General features: G+C 46.2%; 1 protein-coding gene across 1 annotated transcript in view; it reads left to right on the top strand.

Moving 5' to 3' along the window:
• Positions 1–13138: 13138 nt before the first annotated feature.
• Positions 13139–22435, top strand: part of Pla2g7 (phospholipase A2 group VII) — a 45618-nt gene continuing 36321 nt past the window's right edge. Inside the window, exon 1 of the mRNA XM_076557826.1 lies at positions 13139–13418. The gene's annotated coding sequence lies outside the window, so the exon portion shown is untranslated. The remainder of the gene's footprint in view (positions 13419–22435) is intronic.

Raw genomic sequence — 22435 nt, 5'->3', positions numbered from 1 at the left:
AACAATGTTAGTGAAAATAAAGAGGTTAGGGATACATTCCTAAACCGGTCTTTGATAGCCTGACTATATCTTAGGTAAGGAGAGACCCGTTTCCAGACTGCGTAGGTCACCCTCTCGCTGCATCATAAGATAGGGATACCTCAGTCTCTGGTGTTCAGCTGTGGGCCTAAGTTTGTATTTTAAGAATGAAGACATGCCAGGCAGCGGTGGTGCACGCCTTTAATCCCAGCACTCGGGAGGCAGATCTCTATGAGTTCAAGGCTAGCCTGGGCTACAGAGTGAGTTCCAGGAAAGGTGCAAAGCTACACAGAGAAACCCTGTCTTGAAAAACCAAAAAAAAAAAAAAGAATGAGGACATGCCAGGCAGTGGTGGCACACACTTTTAATCCCAGCACTCAGGAGGCAGAGACAGGCAGATCTCTGAGTTTGAGGCCAGCCTGGTCTACACAGCTAGATCCGGGACAGGATCCCTGTCTCAAAAAACCAATTTAAAAAAAAAAAAAAAGAATGAAGACATAAAGCACAACTATAATCTGTGGAAGGCAAAACCAAGTTTCAACAGTGTAAACAATTCAGTGTCTCTAAAATCAATATCAAGGGGATTACTCTTATGTTACAAAATCAGGCTGCCAGCAAGATACATCCCTGTACATGAATGTGCCATGGTCCAGTCACAGCCTGGGTTCAGGTCCTGAGATGGGGAAGGGGTACTGGGGTGAAGAAATGAAGTGTCCGACCACCATATGAGCTTCACACAAGTGGCCGGCTCCAAATAGCTCCAGGCATCTTTATACATCGAAAAGAAGCATGTTCTTCCATACTTACAAATAAGTTTTTCCATCCTATAACATTAACATCCACCAAAAACAAATATATCAAATATGTTTTTTTCCCAGCTTTATATCAAAACATCTTTAAACCCCAAACAACACTTATCCTTTCGCTAGCTTGGCTAAATATCAAGCCAGGTACATCCTGTCTTTACAAAACTAAAAGGTGATTGACATGGGCACACATTTTCAAGAACAACAATCCTGTTCAAAACATATTTACAGAAATAGTGTTTTGATCTGCCTCTGATGCAGTGAGCACCGAATTAGAACAGCTCCCAGGAGTATGATGTATGATGTGACCACTGGCATCCCCAGACAAGTTCAAAGAATTTTAGATGAAAATATTAGAGAAATATTGGGGTTACCAATGTTAGTTATTTAGCTGTGTTGTGTTCTTACCCTGCAAGGAAGTGTCACGAAACACGACAGAATCCGCTTATAAGAGTTTATTAGAGATAAAGGGATAGAGTGCACAGGCCTGTGGGAGAAACACGTGAGTGGAGAAGAAGAAGAGGAGAGAGAACCAGGAATATGGCGCTCCGCTTTAAAACCGGCTGGGGGTGTGGCCAGGTCACGTCACTACTCCACGAGTGTGCATAGATCACATGGTCACGTTGCGCACTTACGTGGCCATGTAACGTCACGGATCCTGGTTATGCGAGATGCCTCCACCCGGAACTTGCTAGGTGGAGGTGTCCAGGTCCACCAGGTATCCTGGTTACGAGAGACGCCCTGACCCGGAAATGCCTATCCTGACCTGGAATTGGCTAGGCGGAAGTGTCCGCCTGGTATATGCGACCGTGGGGGTGTGTTGTGAACCCTTCAACCAGGGATGATCACATCTGTCCCATGCAAGATTGACAAAATGACACTAAAACTGCCAAGAGAGGGGTTGGGGATTTAGCTCAGGGCAAGACCCTGGGTTTGGTCCTCAGCTCCGGGGGTGGGGGTGGGGGTGGGGAACTGCCAAGAGAATCATCAGTATTACAAGAGAGAAGAGAGCGTGCAGGCTATGCGGTCCCAGCACTGTCCAGAAGTCCACTGGTCCTTGCCAAGTGAGGCTGAATCGGTGGGCTTTTGCCTCATCTGGAGAACCACTGGACAAACACTCATACACTGGTCCAAAACTAGGTCGCACTGCTCTCAACCACGAATGCATGGAGGTGCAGTTTTAACACCTCAGTAAACCAGCATTGTTTTAAATCCTATCTTTTATCAACCTTGTTTTCAGGATAGGACAGGGATGATAAAAAATCCATCCTAATCCAAAGTATCTTGGAGACCTGTCATCTCCTTGTGGTCACCTTTAATCAAGATGGCGGTGAAGTCACATGACCTCCCTCTTCTCCAACCCTAGTCAGAGTGCTGGCTGCCCATGTAGCTGTACTAATTAATGTAATGATAGTGGATGTGGGAGGCTTTGGTGGGTAGAGCCAAGTTGCCCCATGGCGAGTGAGAGATAGACACCATGCAGGCAGGGCTCGGTGAATACTTTTATTTTTGGTAGGGGGAAGAAAGGGAGGAGAGGGAAAGAGAGAAGCAGGGAGGAGAGGCGGTGAGGGTCCAACCCTCATGGTAATGGAGAGAGTGGGGGAGGGGGAGGTTTCTTTTTTAAAGGGGATTTTATGCCAGGACGCAGGGTGGGTCTCCAAGGAGTGGGTCCGAATACTAACAATTAAGATAGTGGCAAACCATGTGTTGTTTCCTAGAATAGTTCCAGTTTGGAGTTACAAGTTTTAGGTTAACTTTTTCTTACCGATTTTTAGCCATACCCAACTCCCTTAGCTGTTTTGTTTTGTTTTTTAAATCAAGTAGAATGGCATAAAATAACTTTAATATTATTTATACACAAATGACACATGAATCTCTGTCATCACATCAGATTCAGTGGCCAGAAATCACAGAGGCAAATTCTAAGCCCAGGCAGCTAGTTGCTAGCCCAGGCAGCTGAGCTACCACCAAGACACAGGGAACACATCAACGCAGGCATCCGAGACCAGTCAGAAACAAGCATGCAGTGACCACATACATTCACACACCCAACTGAACCTGATGCAATTCCGTGTGGCTCCCATGTCTACAAGAGAACATACAGGCACAGATCCTTCCACACATACAAAATAGACAGAGCTTTTCTAACAGTGAGACAAACAAAACTTTCCGCCGGAAACAGACTTGGTTACAAATTATATAGATTTTAAACCATGCCAGATAAGCAACTTGCAAACCCTGAAATAAAAGTTTACAGTAGAGAACACACCAGGAACAACAGTTAGTCAAAAGGTTTATTGGGGGATGGGGAGAGTGAGAGAGCAAAAGGCCGTGTTGAACTGGAGACATGAGAGAGGCAGGCAGACAGACAGCAGAGAACCAGGAAGAGGGAGGGGAAGAGCGCAGGGCTCAGAAACCCTGGACAAGGGAGCTCAAACCATTTGCTGCATGGTGTGAGACAGCCCCAATTTGGATAAATTTCATAGTGAACATCCCAGGGGTGGCTGAGGATCTGATTTAGACTCAGGGTTACCCATTTCCAAGCCTGTGTCTGAGACCGGAAAACTAGGGCGGGGCATCCCCACCCCCATCCTGCAATAGCCTGAGGTTGAGCGGTGGGCTTGGGTAGCCTTTGGGTAGCACATCTTCCCCACAAAGGTCCCAGGGAACAAAGACGGTCTTTGCTCTGGAAACAGGTTGGACTTGCCCTGTTGTGGCCATGGCGTGGCAGGAGATCCCGAAGGACTTTGACCCAGAAGAGGTCTTGACCTTGTAAAGGTATCTGGACCTCTGTAGGCGGTGGCTTGGAAATGGTGATTTACCCCAAGTCAAAAGTCAATTCCATCTGGAAGAAGGAGGATAAAGAGAGAGGAAATGTCCCCCCACCCCCACCCCCCTGGCCAGGGGACCTGGTCCATCCAGAGAGGAAGGCTCAACTCCTCTTGGGTTTCTGGCACCAAGGCAATGGGTTTTCTGTACCCCAATAATAGGTTTCTCTGCCAAGGCAGGAAGACAGATCTAGCCGAATTAAAAAGTAAAAGACCAGGTTTATTCTGAGCAAAGCAACTCGCTGGTAAGTCCTCCAGCCCCCAGAGATTGAGGCAGGGAAGAGGCAGGAGAAAATCACATGGCCGAACTAGAGGTGGGTGCTTATATACCCTGTAGCAAGGGGTGATGACGAGTCTGCCACAAGCTGGGGTTTGTGCCCAGTTACAATGCTGGAGGCGGGGATTGGGCTGCTGGCAACTTCCGGGGAGGAGTCCGCCATGGTTGCCAAGAATGCTGATCTGGACTTTTCAACAGTGGCTCTTCTCCTTTGGAGATTCTCTGAGCGGGCGGAGTTTGGAGAGAGAGAAATAGGACTTTCACAGGAATGAGCTGGGAGTTCCAGCCGAACAGTCCTTAGTGCTTTTGTTCTGGTCTATATCTACCCTTCAGGAACCTTTGCAAAGCCTTCTGGTAAGGTAGCAGGAACTCGGTTCACTCCGACTTGAGAAGGGGCTGTGCTGGAGCTAGGATTCCAGCCCTGTGCCCATCAGCTCAAGTTGGATCTGCATGTTCATCTATCTGAAGGCTTATGACGTCTTGTTCATGCAAATGAGGAGATCCATAGGGTCACATTTCCGAAATTAAGAAGGTCACACTTTCTGGTAGAACCATCTGGAGAGACACTGCCATGGTTATCCCTTACCCAAACTGGATGCTGTGTAACCTGAGTTGGATATGCACAGCCTGCTTACAGAGGACTGTGGGTAACTGTCCTGGATATCTCACACTCCTTCTGTTACACCTAGTGGCCCATGTTGAGACAATTCTCTTTTTCTAGCATCTCTTCTGAATCAATGGAAGGCCCTTGTTCAACTGCTTTAAGAGAGTTTCCCTCTCTCCCTCTCTCTCTCAGTGTATCTCTGACTCTGTCTCTGTCTGTGTGTGTGTGTGTATGTGTGCGTGTGCGTGTGTGTGTGTGTGTGTGTGTGTGTGTGTGTGTGTGTGTGTGTGGTTTCACATGGCACATGTATATGAAGGCTGCCAGAGGACACCTTCAGCTGTGGTTCTTTAGATACAGTCTGAAGGGACACTAGCCCATCTGGCTCTGACAGGCTTTGCCCTTCTCATTCCTTATTTTACTAAAACTACATAGATTACATTCCTAAAGCTATTATCAAGGTCTGTGTTTTGCCCACATCACAAGACCCCCAAGCAAGACCACCACAGAGCCAGTATCCGATGCAAGCACACAGAGGTTTGTTTTTTTAATAACAAAGCAAGCCCAAGCAGGGGCTTGGTCCATATTCCAAACACTCAATGTAGCAGGTGGAGGAGGACCGCCCGAGCACTCACTTGAAGGGGTTTATATAGGAGAGGTTTACATGTAGAGGATTACATATCTTGGGATTGGATGAGGGGGCTGGGGTGAGGTAGTTCTTTGAAGTTACTGGTTAAATTATAAGCATGTGGTTACTGATGGCTAACAGGATTCAGGGTATCGACAGAGACATAATTTTTTTACTCCCTATGTCCTGCTTTTGCTGAACCCAGGATATACACATTCAGATTTATTGTTTCAGTCCTATTTTCCCATGAGTTCAATTTCTGGTCAGTTGAGTCCACTACTCCCCATATCCTGTTTTACCAAGTCCAGGACATATAGATTTATTGTTCCAGCCTTATCATCCCATTTGAGTTCAACTTCTGGTCAGTTGTAAAACTGCTGGTCAGCAAATAACTTTGTGGGGGTGGTGTGGGGGTGGGGGGGTAGTGTTTCTCAAGATGGCTACTGCTTTTTCTTTTCCAGTCTGTTCCCTTATTTGGTCACTTCCTCCTCCTGAGGCTGACTACCAAAGTCCAACAATCAAAAACCCCTTTGGTTCACCTAATTGACATGGCCAATTAAAATTAAACACCTCTCAAAAAAAAATTAAACACCTCATCCTAACACAAGGTTTCCCCCCTTTACCTTTATAAACTGCCATTTGCCTGTGTGCCATGTCTGTCTCCTCTCTATCCAGAGGCGGTCCGTTGTCCCTCTGGGACAAATATCTGTGGTCCCTTTCCCCCATTCTCTTGTCCCCTTCCTCTTCTCCCTCGTTCCCCATCTCCTTCACCACCTCATCCTAGCCCATTCTAACACAGACCTCCTCTTCTCCTCCTCTTAAAAAAACGACACCTGTAACGCCATTGGCTGCTGTTTTCTGCCTGAGTCAGAAAGCAGCCACTTTAACGTCTCTTCTCCACTTAATGAAGGCTCTCTCTGTGGCAACAGGCGTTTGGGTGGGGTTTGTGCCTGATCCGGGGTCCAGGAGGAGGCCTGCTGTTCCAGAGCCCGCTACACCCTACACCGTGCACCGTGTGTTTTAGACAGGGTCTCTCATTGGCCCCCAGCTTCTGAGCAGGCTGTGCGGACTCACCCGTCAGCCCTGGGGATCCACCTGTCTCTGCCTCCCCCAGAGCCGGGATTAACTCCCATCACTGTGCTCTGTGTGTTTATTTTGTTTGCTTGTTGTTTTCATGTGAATGAGTCCTAGGGGACTGAGCTCAGATTCCAATGTTTGTGAAACAATCTCTTTACTAACTGAGCTGTTACCCTAGGCCTAGGGAGTCCCTTGCAGAGAAATTCACTGCAAATATTTTTGAGCCCCTCACAATACATGTGAAAAGTGTCAGATCTCTCTTGGTGGGGGGGGGGGTGTTACTATATTTGAGGAAGTGAAATATTGCACAAATCAAGTGTAATTCTGACCATGGTAAATGGCCTGAGAATAGCCCAAAGTACTTTGGGACTCAGCATCTTGGAGTAAGTTGGAAATCTTATTTGTCTCCTTAGATCCATGCCCCCAGCCCCACCCCGCCCATCCTTCTGCCCCCATAGAGACTGGCCTATCTGGATACCATCCGTAGACTCTCCTGCCAACTCCTTCCGTCGGTGTTGGGGGGGGGATATGGAGAACGGGGTCAGGAAGCTGACTCCCTTGGGAGGCCTGCCAGCCCTGTGGGGTGGTTTTCTCCACAGAGCAACTCTGGCCAAGGCCCAGCCACAGCTTTCTCTACTTGCTCCTTCTAGGGCACGCTGGCCAGGCCTCTCAGTGCTGCCGGGTCAAAAGCAAGGTCGGCTGTGTTCCCTGAATTCGCTTTCTGCTTCTATCAACAGGCCCTTTATTAAGCACTCATCAAATAATCCACTTGGACTTGAACAACGACAAAAAAAGATCAGTCTTCCCAGCGAAGGAGATGCTGGAGCATGCAATCCAGAGTGGCTGAATGTAAACTGAGCTGAGTATGGAAGCCTTCCAGGAGGTGAATGAGGCCAGATGCGGCAAAGGACGTGAATTGCCATGTCAGCATGACCTGACTGTATTTCTTGCTGTGTGTGGTGGGAAACACTGATGGGTTCAGAAAGAGGAAGACGGATCAGCACAGATCTCTCATTTTTGGAGAAGTACCTTTCCCACAGTAACATACAATCTATTTCGTGCTGAATCAGGGCACCCATGGATGAAGGAGAAACAGAAGAAAATAACACACACATTCTACCTCATAAAATTCTTTCCTAGATATTCACAATAAAGAGAGAATTATAAACACATGCAAAGATTTATCTGCAAGGACATCCAACTGAAGTGCTATTTCAAAACTTAAACAACCCAAGTTTTCACTAACAAGAAAGAAATCTATAACCTTTAAAATGGATTTTGTAGCTGTGTTTATATTAGCTTGGAAAGACATTAGTGATGTATTGCTAAATGAAGACAGTATGTTATAAACACTATAAACAACTTTAATGCTTATGATATTCATTTACATGCATAGAGTAAGGAGAAAAAAACTCACTCTACATTGACTTAGTAATAAATACCATTTTCCCATAGGCATGTATAATTCATACCAACAAGCATTTTGTGAATATCAAGGGTGTAGCTTTTGACTCTTAATAAGCACGGTGGAGTAAATGAATGATATTTTGCATGTAGAGTCAAATAACTCACAACTAGACAGCCAAGTGACTCAGGGAGATAATCAAATAACTCCCAGCTGGGCCAAGGAACTAGGTGACTCAGTCACAATGACAATGCCTTGAACTTGACAAGATACTCCCTACATCTGTGCAGTGGACAGCTGTTGGAGCCGTGCCCTGAAGCTCCGCCCTTAGGGAGACAGGTGTAGCTGTTACACCTGCCTGTGACCTTGAGGGACCAGCCTTTGGGGCATGGCCACCAGGGACCTTTAAGACCTGGGATGCACATGCACTGGCCCCTCTTGGCTACCTCGTGGTTCTGGATGTTGAGATCTTGGACTAAGCCGTTCAGCGTGGGACATAGTACAGCTTTCCTGGACCCTACGATAAATCTCCCATTGTTGTGAGTTTACCCCCCAAATACATTCCTTTGAATAATAGGATTTATCCCATTACATCTGTGTTGAATCAGCAGGGGTATTCTCAAGGGCATACCGGAGAGAACAGTTAGGCAGTCTATGCTCAACACCCCCCACCTGCCCACCCCACCCCCTCGACCCACTGAAAGTATAAACTGGTTTTGACATCTCCAATTCCGGAGCCCCTAAGTGAATGGGAAAAATGAAATGCATTTCACTTAACAGAAGGTGTTAAGTCATTGTCAGTAACATACAAAGTCAATCCTGGTGTTGGATAACTAACCTTAGACCTGGCTAAAAATTTGAATAGGAGATTCGTCATTGTCTCTATTTTAGAAATGCAGAATTACTGTTCTGGACTTCTTGTCCCCTGGAATTGCTTCACCTTTCAATTTACAGAGCCCAGGCTCCATTCTCTGACTCGACAATCTGGATTTAGCTACTCCTGTCTCTCTGCCTCTGTGAATGTTCTCCTCATCCATCGACAACATCTGTATCCTTCAGTTCTTCCCAGAAATTCATATTCACTTATAATTATATTCTCCTATATATTTTATGAATATGCACACCTTACATATGTATAAATTGCTAAAATTTATCAAGAGCTCACTTTGCTTGCCAAATATTATCCTAAGCATTTACACACATAGTTCTATTCAATCTGTTTATTTATTTGTTCCTTTACTGAGATTAAAGTCTCATTCACGGGGCTCAGACTGGCCTTCCTTTGTAGCCAAAGTCAGCCTTGAACTCTTGATCCTCCAATATCCGCATCTCAACTGTTTGAATTACAGCTGTACATTTTCACCCTTGGCGAAATTATCCCTTTTAATTCTCAATACAATCATTCAAGAGCTACTTTTATTTTCAAATTGTAGATTAGGAAATTGGGGCATTCAAAGCCTGTCATACTTCCCCAAGGCCTTGGAGGGAGACTCAGTGAGCTGGACTCAAGCCCAGATTTACTTGATCTATGCTGCTATCAATCTATCTATCTATCTATCTATCTATCTATCTATCTATCTATCTATCTATCATCTGTCATCTATCTATCTATTTTTGAGACAGGGTTTCTCTGTGTAACCATGGCTTTCCTGGATCTTGCTTTGTAGACCAGGCTGGCATTGGATTCACAGAGATCTGCCTGCTTCTGCCTCCCAAGTTCTGGGATTAAAGATGTTTACCACCCCCCCAGCTGCTCTCTGCTTTTAATAACTGCATTTATATCTGAAACAGTATCTGTAATATTGTACCAAATTGGTAAATAATTGTCTGATGGAATTGGACTTGTAATAGGGTCCTAGACCTTAGTAGGCTCCCAAACCTTAGCATAACTGACTCCATGATGGAAATACCATTCAGGCCATAAAATTAGCATGTAGGCTGCACCACATGCCAAAACAAAAACAAAGGCCTTATCCATCAAAGTCCAGAGTCCTGGGAAAGTCTTTAAATGCACTAGCCTTGCTTTTTGGATTCTGGAGTTCTACTTCTGGCTAAGTGTCCTTGTTAACTGAAGTATGTCAACCCAGAACATGGTTTTTATGTTTAAAAGCTCACCCTGAGAAAAGCTCAATGCTGCACTGGGAATTCAAATACCCAGTGTAGTTGCTGGCCAGCTAACAAAGACTTTCTACTGGCTTAAATCCATGTCCAAGCAGTCTTCTCTGGTGAATACCCCACATCAGGCTTATGGAAGAATATCCACTTTCTACTTCGATTTTTCTATTTGGATTAGATTTTAGAGAAATTAGTTTAGTATGTTACATCTTTTTTTTAGATTTATTCTTAGCTATTTTGTAACTCCTCCCAGATCCGCTGCCCTTTCCCTACCCACTCAACTTTGTATCTTTTTTCCCTCACACATCAAGTCCATTTGTGCTGCCCATATCATTAGAAGTGTGTGGCCTTCCATTGGAACAGCGATCCACCTACCAGTGAGCAACACTGGTAAAGAAGGCCGACTCTCCCTCTCTCAGAGGCTAGCAATTGCCTATAGCTCCGCAGCTAGGGGTGGGACTTCCTGTCTACCTTCCCTCTCCATGCTGAGATCTGATGAGGCGTGAGCTTTCCGGGAGCTTGTGCCTTCTGTCAACTGCTGTGATTTCCTATGTGGAGCTGTCCTGCTGTGTACAATGGACACTGTTTCCTCGTGTTCATCTTCCACCTCTGGCTCTTAGAGTCTTTCTGCTCCCCCACCCCCATTCCACAGTGATGCCTGAGTCCTGGGAGGAGAGGGCACAGTGTAGATGTTCCAACTAAGCATTCTCTGCTGCTTGAGCAGTTATGGGTCTCTGTGGTCATCACCATATGTGGCAAACAGAAGCTTCTCTGCTAAGGGTTGAGACAGGCATTAATCTATGGGTGGTATTACTTATTAACTAAGAAAATTTCTCTTTTTAAGTTTTTTTAAATTTATTTATATTTTATGTATGAGTGTTCTGCACGCCAGAAGAGGGCATCATATCTATTATGAGCCATCATGTGGGTGCTGGGAATTGAACTCAGGACCTCTGGAAGATCAGCCGGTGCTCTTAACCACTGAGCCACCCCTCTTAAATATAAAATATAACTCTTAAAGTTGCTGTCAGCTCTGAGTTTTCTTAATCTACCCCCCAGTTTCTAAGCACAGGTGACTTTCCTGAAGGGACTGTGGCCTGTCCCGGCCTGGCAAACATGGCTCTGGCAGGCCTTGCCTTTCTCCTTGATTCTCTCTGCGACTACCAAGGTCCACCTATCAAAGTCTTGGAGTCCAGCAATCAAAAGCTCCCTTTGGCTGACCTAATTAACATGCCCAGTTAACACTAACACCTCATCTGAACACCGGTTTCCCTCTTTCCCTACATAAATCACCATTTGCCTATGGGCCACGTCTGTCTCCTCTCCATCCAGAGGCCGTCCTTTGTCCCACTCCAGGACCAATACCCCTGCTCCCTCTCCCCTGTTCCCTTCCCCTTCTCCCTCCTCCTCTATCTCCTGTCTTTGTCTCTTATTCCCTGACCTCTGTCCCTCTGGGGCAAATAAATCTCTTTTGTGCTGAGAACTTGGTCTTGAGGGTCCTTACACTTCCTCTCTGTTCTCATTTCTGCAATGGAAATGTCACCAGGAAAGGTACTTCACCACAGGGCTGGACTCCACCACTGGAGGTGATGTTACCAGGGAAGGTGCATCGTCACTGGGCGGGACTCGCTGCTATGAAGCCAGTTTAACTACCATGGATCATGTGGACTTACAAAGCTTCCCACATGCCCAGGAAGATTCTCACACCGCACCAGGTTCTCACCCTCCTTGTTTTCTCCTATTCAAGCTACAGCCCTATCTTATCCTTGTTTGTTTCTTTGGGTTTGGGTTGTTTCAACTCCAGGAATGTTATTTTGTGGTACTGAGGATGAACCTAGGACCTCATGCACATTAGGCAAGTGCCCTCCCACTGAACTGGTGTCTGCAGGCCTCCATAAATACCTTTTTTTGAGACAAGGCTTCTCTGTGTAGCTTTGTGCCTTTCCTGGAACTTGCTTTGTAGACCAGGCTGGCCTCGAACTCACAGAGATCCACCTGGCTCTGCCTCCCGAGTGCTGGGTTTAAAGGTGTGCACCACCACCACCCGGCCATAAATATCTTAGAAGCAGTTCTCAGTCACGTGTATCTTCACGGCTACTCCATACTGTCTCTCCACCCTCACTACTGCAGAACATTATTAGAACTTCATAAGGACTACATGAAATTCAACCCATCCAAAAATGTCAAAATATAATATTGTAATACTACATACAAATGCCAACCTCTTTTCTCTCAAGTTTCTAAATGGTTTTAGATGAAGATGTCTGAAAATTATTGGGAAATGGGTTTGAGGAGAAAACTTTAGAAAATAAGGGATGGCATTTCAGGGAAAACAGGGTTGTGTGGCTGACTTTGTGGGGAGATGCAACACGTGTCTTTACACCCCAGAAAAGGAATCCAGACAGATTCATACAACATTTTCCCCAGTGTCTAACTTAGTGAACCAATGAGTTTTTACTGGGGCTCCTATCAGGAATATGGGTGAAAGGTTACTTATAAGGAGCAGGAATGAGCAATTGCATCATTGAAAAGGCCACACAGCGGGGGGGGGGGGGGAAACGGAGGCGGGGAGGCAGGGGACCAGACAGAGCCATTTAAGTTGCAACCCTATGGCTCTCTGCACACCTGCATGCACCTCCGCCTGCGGCCAAATCTCTCTACTTTTCAGCGGTTAAAAGTCTCCAACGTCACCCTCCCTCCCACTGTTTGTTGTTGTTGTTGTTGTTGTTTTTTAATACTGCCCTGGAGAGGCCCTCAGGGATCTTCCCAGGTTTTGTCCCCCCCCCCCCCCCAGACCTGTGACTTTGTTTACCCCGAGAGGCTCCGCAGCCTTTTCCCTCTCCCGACCCCACTCCCCTCTGCCGCCTCACTCCGGGAGGGGAAAGCCTTTACAACAAGCTCTAATAACTGAGATAGACTGAGCTATGAGACGGAACCCTAAAACACGATGACCCTCAAAATCAGCAAAGCAAGGAGGCTACGCAGCGGCAGGCCTTTCCTGTCTGGAGCAGAGTCTACACAAGGAGCGACCTGGGGTTCCGGGTACAAAGTATCAAAATGCAGACTGTGCAGAAGATTTCAGGTTTCTAAACCGGTGCTCAGTGATTCGGTGAATTTGGTGGATGTGCAGAACAGGATGAAACTAGCAAGATACGCTTGGGGGTGGCACACAGCTCACCGCGTAACAGACCTGGTGAGATTCGGGCGTCTGACTGGGAACCTAGGAGCCCACCACAGCTTCAGGTAGGCAGGATCCACGCGTGGGCAATTGGGGAGGTCCAGGTAGTGGCCCGCCCTGGGGCGAGTGCTGTGTGAGCTTGAGTGGCAGCTGCTCAGAACTGGCAGGAGGCCTGGCCACACGCTCCTCCCGGTCCCTCCTCCTCAGTAACCTGGGGAGGGGAGGGGAGAGGAGGGGAGGGGAGGAGAGGAGAGGGGAGGGGAGGAGAGAGGAGGGGAGGAGAGGGGAGGAGAGGGGAGGGTCGAGCCTGAGGATAGATCTTAAGCGCCTGCTCAGCCCACCTCCGAGATACCCCAGCCCCGGGTGAAAACGACTGTCCGGAAACCTTCATTGTTGGCTGCGAGAGGCTCTTGGATCTGGCTGGCGCCGGTGGCATTGGTGCACCCAGGATCCCGGGTACCCCGGAGTAACAGCGCAGCGCCTAGGTAAGGAGCCCCAGGGCCGCCCAGGTCTTGAGCTATGGGCTATCACCAGGCTGTGGTGGGGGACACCGGATCGCGGGCAGGCAGGGAGGGCTGGCTGGAACCACAGCGTCCTCCTGTTTGGTCTTGGACTGACCTCGGAGGCCCCCAAGAACAGAGCTCCAGAATTGCTGAGGGAAGCTGTCGGATTCCTTCCGAGAAAGTCACCCTAAGAATTCAGTGCCAACTGGGCGGCAGGTGAACCCGGAGCATGCAGGGGAGTGTTTTGTCTGTAGATCTCATTCTGGGACGGACACACACACACACACACACACACACACACACACACACACACACACTTCCTTGTGAGGAATAGCCCAGCTAAAGCTAAAGTCTGAAAATAGAATAATAAAGTCGTATCTCTCATTGTTGGAGCATCCTGCTGCTGGCCAGATAAAATGCTGGTTATTCCACCCTTTAGGCTGGATTTTTACAAAGCCAAGTAAAACCAGACAATAGAGACCACTGTCTTCTTGGGGTTTTCATTCGGACCCATGGGAATCACTGCTAGGTCCGGGTAAGGAAGGCAGGAGAGGTGTGCCAGGCTCTTACACACACGGGAGCTGTCACCTCTAAAGGACACACAGATTCTGGTTTGGGTGGCACATGTTACCAAATCAGACTTGCACAAATTATCTTTGACCCAAATGAGAATGCAGAGCTGGGGGAGACTGGTGTATGAGCAGGAGCGGGAAAATGTATCCCCTGAAGCAGGGACAACCCCAGAGGCTGGCAAGCAAATCTTGGAGTCACATTGAACTCCTGGGTCAGGGCACCAGAGTCAAAACAAAGAGTTAGACCTGGCAACCAGGCGGGTTTTTCTCACCGGGACTCGGGGACTCTTGTGATAGAGAAGGCTTGTTGGTTTAGCATCCTCAGTAATGCTGGCTTCCGCTCCTTGCTGTCAGGCATTGAGAGTGATTTTCCTTCCTGGGACATCAGTGTACAGAGCCTTCCCTCCCCACGTGCTGCTGATACCATCCTTGAACTGCTACCATGGTCTGTCATTCCAGACTGTCCTGACCTCAGTGACACTGATGCCGAAGGCTCAACATCCTGAGCCACTGAGTGCCTGAGAGGAGAGATGTCATTGAGTCTCAGCCACTCATTAAATTGAGAAATCAATCCCCTGTGATGTGTGAAGGGCGGGTCCAGGTTTCCCTCATAACCAGGTAGCTGGCTTTGAACTCTTCTCCACTGTGTCTGCTCACAGGCCATAAGGAACTCCTACAGACCTAACTAAATCCACCCCCCCCAATAGTTTGTTTTGTAAACAAATACAATTTAACATCCACTTTTGATTCTGCCTCAGCATAGAGCAGTAAGAGAAGAGACAGTGGGGTACTTGGGATGGGCGTCCCTGGGAAGAACTTCTTTAAGGGGGACCCTCTTGTTATCTTTTCATCCTAAAGGGTACATGTGGCCCAGACTGGGTTCCAACTTGCTGTATAGCTGAGAACCTTGAACTTTGATGGTGTCTTTGGTGTCTCAGTCTCCTGACATGTGGGATCACTGGCCTGAGGCACCCTCGCCTGGTCTATTAGGCACTGGGGATCAACTCCAGGGCATGCTGGGCAAGCATTCTACCAACTAAGCTACATCCCCAATCATATTTTTAACAATATTTTATTTTATGTATATTGGGTGTTGCCTGTATGTCTGTGCACCATGTGTGTACCTGATGCCTAAGGGGGGCAGGAGAGGGGCACCAGATCCCCTGGAACTGAAATCACAGAGATTTCGAGCTGCCATGTGGGTACTGGGAGTTGAACCTAGGTCCTCTATTAGAGCAGCCAGTGGTCTTAATCATGGAGCCATCTCTCAGGAGCCCCCCTCCCCCACCGAGTGCTCTGTATGTTAGGCCTGCCATTTTTCATGATTCATGATTCACAATTATGAGCCTGACTGACCCACTGACTCTGAGAAACACAGAAACACTTCCATCAAGTAAAGCTTGAATGATAAAGTATTAAATAGAAAGAAATTGAACGAGGGAACGATTAGTTCTAAGTCATGTTGTTCCGGGATTCTAAGGAAGCTCTGCCGTCTGCTGGCCTGGGTAGAATGTTCCCATTGCCTTTCTCTATGAAATACCAGCCACCTCTGGCATGCCATCACTGCTGCTGCAAAAAAAAACATTTTTTTTTCATAATTTATTTAACTTTATTTTATGTGCATTGGTGTGAAGTTCCCGTTACAGACAGTTGTGAGCTGCCATGTGGGTCCTGGAAATTGAACTCAGGTCTTCTGGAAGAGCAGCCAATGTTCTTAAGCACTGAGCCATCTCTCCAGCCCCTGCTGTGAAAAATTTTATGTAAGCAACTTCTAACACAGTAAACAGAACAGGCTCCCCCAGACTGTATGGCTTTTGTTTTTAAGTAAACTTAGCAGCGGAGAAGGAAAGTCACTGCAAGAACACACACTGAATTAATTGGTAGCTGACTCTTAGCAAAAGCTGGGTTCATTCCTTCATTCAGCTATGTCAACACATCAGTTGTCGGGTGCTGCTCTGTATTTACAGTGCTGGGGAGGCTGAAGCAGGGCAGTCTCACACATTCAAGGCTCAGCTTGGGCTCTACAAAACATCATGTCTCAACAAAAATAACCATGGGCAGGGGGTATAGAGAACTTGCCTAGCATGTGCAAAGCCTGATTCAGTCCAGAACTCTGGAACAGACAACAGGTAAGGTAGTAGAGATAGATGGATGGATGGATGGATGGATGGATGGATGGATGGATGGATGGATGGATGCTACTATGGACCAGGGTGTGCATGTGGAACAGTAAGTTAGATACTTTCTAGTGTCAAAGAATTTTGGAGTCAAGAGATGAGCAAAAATTAAGGAATGATCGGAGTGAGTTCAGACAGTAATAAATGTTTAGAAGAAAAGCCAAGAGCTGTAGTACAATGCTGTCCATACAGGCTTAAATGTGTAGACATGTGTTGGGCAGATAGCAGGGGCCTGACTTTCTTGGATTCAGCTCCTCCTTTTTTAGATTTATTTTTTTTTATTTTTGTGTATAAATATTTGCCTGCATGCAGGAAGATGGCATCAGATGCCCCGGAACCATATTTAGTGATGTCTGTGAGCTGCTGTATGGGTGCTGGGAACTGAAATGTTGTCCTCCGCAAGAAGTGTGAGGGATCTTAGCCATATTCAGCCCTTTGGAGTTTTGAGGAGAGATTTCTCTGAAAAGAAAAAAAATCCTAGAGATGGGACCCCTGAAAAAGAAATGCTTTTGGCAGAGGGTCCTACTGTACGGGTGTGTGGGAATCGAGTGCAGTGTACAGAAGGCACAGTTGGGAAGGCCAGAGTGGCTGGAGAGGAGAGGGACAGGAGAGCTGGATGCAGGGGGGAAGGGCAAAGGTGGCTGGGACCAGGTCACTCAGTCTCGGAGGCCAAATCAAACAATGCAGGTCTCACTCCATATAGGGCAGCAAGAAGCTGGGAGTGTTCTAAGCAGAGGTGTGAATTCATAGTTTTGTGAGGTTGAACTGGGTGTGGTGTGGAGGATGGAGTGTATGAAGGTGGAGGATGAAGAAGCAGGAGAGGATGCAGCTTTAGATTAGCTGGTGGTAGTCTAGTCAAGGCTGTAAGTGACAGATGGGCACAGGGTAGATTTTGAAAGAAGAGTGAAAGGTTATGTATGTAATGTTTCTGTCTTAAATTTTCCACCTACAAAATGGATCTATCATTGCTGCCCCTGAATTTCTGTAAGAAAAACCAGCTAATAAGTGTGCTTTAAAAAACATTATGAATGACTCCTTTTTTAGAGTATGTAAGATCTTATTACTAATACTCTTTGCTAATAATGTGTAAATCTCTCCTCTCTCTCTCTCTCTCTCTCTCTCTCTCTCTCTCTCTCCCTCTCTCTCCCTCTCTCTCTCTCTCTCTCTCTCTCTCTCTCTCTCTCTCTCTCACACACACACACACACACACACACACACACACACACACACACACACACACCACATTATAGCAGAATACAATACAACACTTTGCTCTCTCTGGAACGTCAGAAACCATTAGATGAACCACAATAGAACACAATGACGTGAAGGCTAAAACAACAGCTAATTTCATCTTACAAGTTGAACGTGCTCAAGGAAAATACAAAAATATAACATTTGAAACTGGGAATTGGGAAAAAAGAAGTTGAAAAACTTTTCAGAGGACAAATGAGTCTTTGTCCTGGAGAGGGCCCTGCCTGTGTCCAAGAGTGCACAGCTCTGCTGAATGGAAATCTCCATGGGGCAGCAGAATTCACCGGGAGGGCCCTGACAAGCACTGAATAGCTTTCCCTTAGTGGGGCATTCTCTCTCAGAGGAGGCTCTGCAGCTTCCCTGGTTGATGGCTGACCAAGTTAGAAGTGAGGGTTTTGAAGTTGTTTACTTCACTGGAGAAGAGATGACCCTGCCGTGACAGGACAACTCACCACCAATTGAGGCAACCATTTTCCTTCCAACCACTTCTCCTCCCTCGCTTACTTTGAGGTACAACTTACAAGAATGAGAAGTCCTGGTTCCGAAGAAGAGGGGCCTCTTCCTTATTTGCATTGTGTGCTGTGGAAATGTTAGTGCTCATGACAGCCTGCGGGTTACATTCTCTTACTAAATGCCTCTAATTAGTCATTGAGTCGACGTCTGTGTTTGATTCTCAAGTAGTCAGCCTGCTGATTTAAATTGGTGACAAGATGTGACAATGATTCTGGGACATATCTACCATATTTCCTTAGGATTGGGAGCTCGTGGGGGCATCTTTAAGGGAGAGGTCACAATCTCTTCTTTGGCTGAATGTCTTCTGTTGATATTCTCTCTCTGTCTCTCTGTCTCTCTGTCTCTCTCTCTGTCTCTCTCTCTCTCTCTCTCTCTCATTTTTGTGTGTGGCATATGTGTGCATGTGCATGTGTGCTCTCCTGTGCACACACATGAGGAAGCCAGGAGTCGGTGGTGCCTATCTCCCACTGTCATACTACACTTTAAAAAAAATTTTTTTTGAGTCTATCTCTTGCTGAACTCCCTTATTTAACTAGATTGGCTGGCTGGGCAGTCTGCAACCCCCTCCTGCTTCCACCTTCCAGCATTCAGACGACTGATGCTCGCCACCACACCCTGTTCTGTATAAGGGTTCTGGGAATCTGAACTTGGGTTCTCATGCTTTTGCTGCAAGAAATTCACAACCGAGCCATCATTTCAGCCTCAAGGGCTGTAGAGCTATTTTTGTTTAATTCGTACAATGTATGGAAAGGTTCAATTTCTTGATAATCCTTCAAAAATCAGTGACTATTACGGGCAAATGTGGTCACCCAGTTTTTCTTGAAAACAGCTAAAGGATGTAGTGACATTCAGCTCTCGTTCTTACACAGAAGCAATCTACTGGAGTGGGATGGGGATGCTCCTTTGTGGCTGGTCCAGATTGTCACCATTCCCATTCCATGGCATAGGTCTGTTTTCCTCATGTAAGATTCCCGTGGACTTCAAATTTTGACGTCAGGTCAGAGTGCACTGTCTAGTCAGCTTGTCTCACTTAGTGCAGCATCCTCCATCAGTAGAGCACAGACCTGCGTCTTCCAACTATTGAAAGGCTCCATTAGCCGATTACTGAAGTCTGAGTCTGCCTAGCAACCGGCTAAGACCCTCTGTGTGGAACTGTATCTGTCAGGAACCACATGAGTTTTCTATATTGCTCCAGCAGCTCCTGTGACTTGTGGTCCTGACCCTTTGTCATTCAGGTTACTGTTCGGTTATTGTATCTTTGCATAAACGCTCATTGATTAAAATCCTTAAATCCCCACCAATTAGTAGACTGCCAACTGTCTAGCAGGTACAGGGTACAGTGGGAGGGTGGCTTACCTCTTTCTAGGATGCTATTGTGCTTCGGTTATGCAGCCTGGGATGTTTTTAGGTTGTACTGGATTAGTTTGTTTATTTATTTATTTATTTATTTATTGCCAATTCCTTATTCTTTTTGGCTCATTTTTAGGGCTTATTTTCCAGCTTGATCGTTCCTGAGTCCTTAGCAGAACTAAAAAGTATATAGAAGTATATAGTGATGTTGCTGGAAGTTTCTCTGGTCCCACCTGCCCTGCACTCCTGCAGCCACTTATAAAATAATCACTCAGAGGCTTACTATTAATTACAAATCGTGTGGCCTATGGCTCAGGCTTCTTGCTAGCTAGCTCTTTCATCTTAAATTAACCCATTTCTGTTAATCTATGTGTTGCCATGTGGCCATGGCATTACCTGCTCTCTCACATCTTGTTCTCCTGATGGCAGCTTGCAGCTCCCTTCCACCCTGCCTTTCTCCTCTCTCTATCCCTCTTGGATCTCCCACCTGCTCCATCTTGCCCTGCCATAGGCTAATGCAACTTTATTTATTAACAAGTTGGAGCAACACATATTCACAGCATCCAGAAAGACATTCCACAGCATCCAGAAAGACAGACATCCCACAGCCTAGTGGCTTTCAACTGACAACGATTCTTGCTTCCCCATGGGATATTTGACAAATATCCACATACACAAACACATATCTGGTTGCCACAGTGGAGTACACTGTTGGTATCTAATGAGTAGAGGTCAGAGATGCTGCTATAAACATCCTATGAGGCACAGGCTACCCCTACAACCATGATTTGTCAGCCTGAAATGCCAGGCATGAGAAGGCTAAGAACTCCTGTTTTAGAGTCGGGGCCTAAGTTTAGATTCTGGCTTAGCTGTCTCCTATCTCTGTGATGTTGGCCACATCATTTAGCTCCCACACCTCCATCGCATTGCTGTTTTCTCTTATGTCTATTGAGCTCTGTAGAGGTCATTTGTATAAAACACTTAAGATGTTGCATGGTATTGTCAGTTATCATTACTGGCAGCCCTCATCTAGATAGATGCTTTCATAGTTTTCCTTTTCTCATTTCACCTCATACATAAGCCATCATCAAGACCTGTTGGTAAAGTCTGGGAGTTGGTACTTATTTTTTAACCTCATCTGACAGGTAGGCATCTGTGTGTTTGAGTATTTGAAGACTCTGTTAAGAGATCTCAGAACTCCCTTCCCTTTATGACCCCCATTATAGCAGCAACCCTCCCTGACCTATGATCTCAATCACTCATGGTCAAATGATGACCAGGAAGTATGAAGTGGAACATTCCCCAAATAAACCATTCATGAATGTTAAGTTGCATGCCATTCTGAGTAGGATAATGAGACGTCATGATACCCCACTCTACTTCAGCCCAGCCTGCTCAGGAATGTGAACCACCTCTTGCCCAGTGTGTGTACACTGTGTATGCCAACCACCCGTTAATCACTTAGCAGCTTTCTTGGTTATCAGATCAACTGTCATGTGTTTAAGGAATCCTGGATGTTACTTATGAGAGCCCCAAAGAGGAACCATAATGTAAAGCATGGAAGGACAGATTAACTCGGGCACTATGTTGTGTGATTTTTTCCCCCTGTGGAGGCATGAACAAAACCTGGACATTTGCACACTGGAAATGGGGTTTTTGATTTTTTAATTTATATAATTTTATTTTAGGTGTATGGGTGTTTTGCTTACATGTATGTCTGTGCACCATATGCATTCCTGATGCCTCTGGAATTCTGATGAGGGTGTCAGGTCCTTGAGGAATAGAGTTACAGACAGTTGTGAGCTGCCATGTGGGTGCTGGGAGTCACACCCTGGTCGTCTGGAAAAGCAGCCACTTCTCTGAAATACCGAGCCATCTCTCCAGCCCCTGGGTGCACGTTTTTACCGCAAGTAGCTGTGCTGTTTCCATAACAGCGAAGAACTGCATTTTAGTTTCTTTTCCTTTTCTTTTTGGTTTTTTCGAGACAAGGTTTCTCTGTGTAGCTTTGGAGCCTTTCCTGGAACTCACTCTGTAGACCAGGCTGGCCTCAAACTCACAGAAATCTGCCTGCCTTTGTCTCCCGAGTGCTGGAGTTAAAGGTGTGCACCACACCGCCCCGGCTAGTTTCCTTTTCTTGACCACAGTTCTTTTCTGATGTTGTGAAATGATTATGCAAGAATCATATGAACTGTCCCCAAAGCATGATTAGACACTTCTGCAGAAGTTTCATGATTCTTATCCCTGTGAGGTTATGTGACATTAAGTTCTGAGTTCATGAGATAATGAGATAAGAATGGGCATTGTGTTAAGAGGGTAAATAACTGTTCTCCTTTTTAGTTTTGATATTAGCACATATTGGACAGGAATTGTTTTGCTGACTTAAAAAAAACATACACCAAATGTTTAATGTTAAATGTTTAATGAAGTGGGGACAAGAGAGTCCAATCCCATCCACAAACTGTCCTTGTTTTAGCATCCCTAGAAAGGGAACCATTAACAGTGTTCAACTTCAAGTGACAATTGAGGTAGCTATTATAAATGAACCAATTATTGGGGGCTGGAGAGATGGCTCAGCAGTTAAGAGCACTGGCTGCTCTTCCAGAGGACCTGGGTTCAATTCCTAGCACTCACATGGCAGCTCACAGCTGTCTGTAACTCTAGATCCAGGGGATTTGACATCCTCATACAGACATGCATGCAGGCAAAACACCTGCCCATAAGATTTAAAAAAAAAAAAGAATAGCCAGGTGTGGTAGCTCATACCTTTAATCCTAGAACTTGGGAGGCAGAGGCAGGCAGATCTCTGTGAGTTTGAGGCCAGCCTGCTCTACAAAGCAAGTTCCAGGACAGCCAGGATTGTTACACAGAGAAACCCTGTCTCGGAAAAACCACTTAATTAATAAATAGTTATAAAATAATAAAAATAAACGAACCAGTTATTGATGTTTTCCTTTTGTCCAGGTACCTGGACAATATGAAATGTCATTTCTTTTGTGTGTATGTGCACTTAGTGTATGTGTGCAGGTGTGAGGTACATTGGCACATGTGTACACAAGCCAAGTAGAGACCAGAGAACAGCCTCAGATGTCTTTCTGTGGGAGCCGGACACCTTGTGTTTTAAGACGGGTCTCTT

This window comes from Peromyscus maniculatus, chromosome 21 (genome assembly GCF_049852395.1).
Source record: "Peromyscus maniculatus bairdii isolate BWxNUB_F1_BW_parent chromosome 21, HU_Pman_BW_mat_3.1, whole genome shotgun sequence".
NCBI classification, from domain to species: domain Eukaryota; kingdom Metazoa; phylum Chordata; class Mammalia; order Rodentia; family Cricetidae; genus Peromyscus; species Peromyscus maniculatus.
This window is presented reverse-complemented; position numbering and strand designations above follow the sequence as displayed.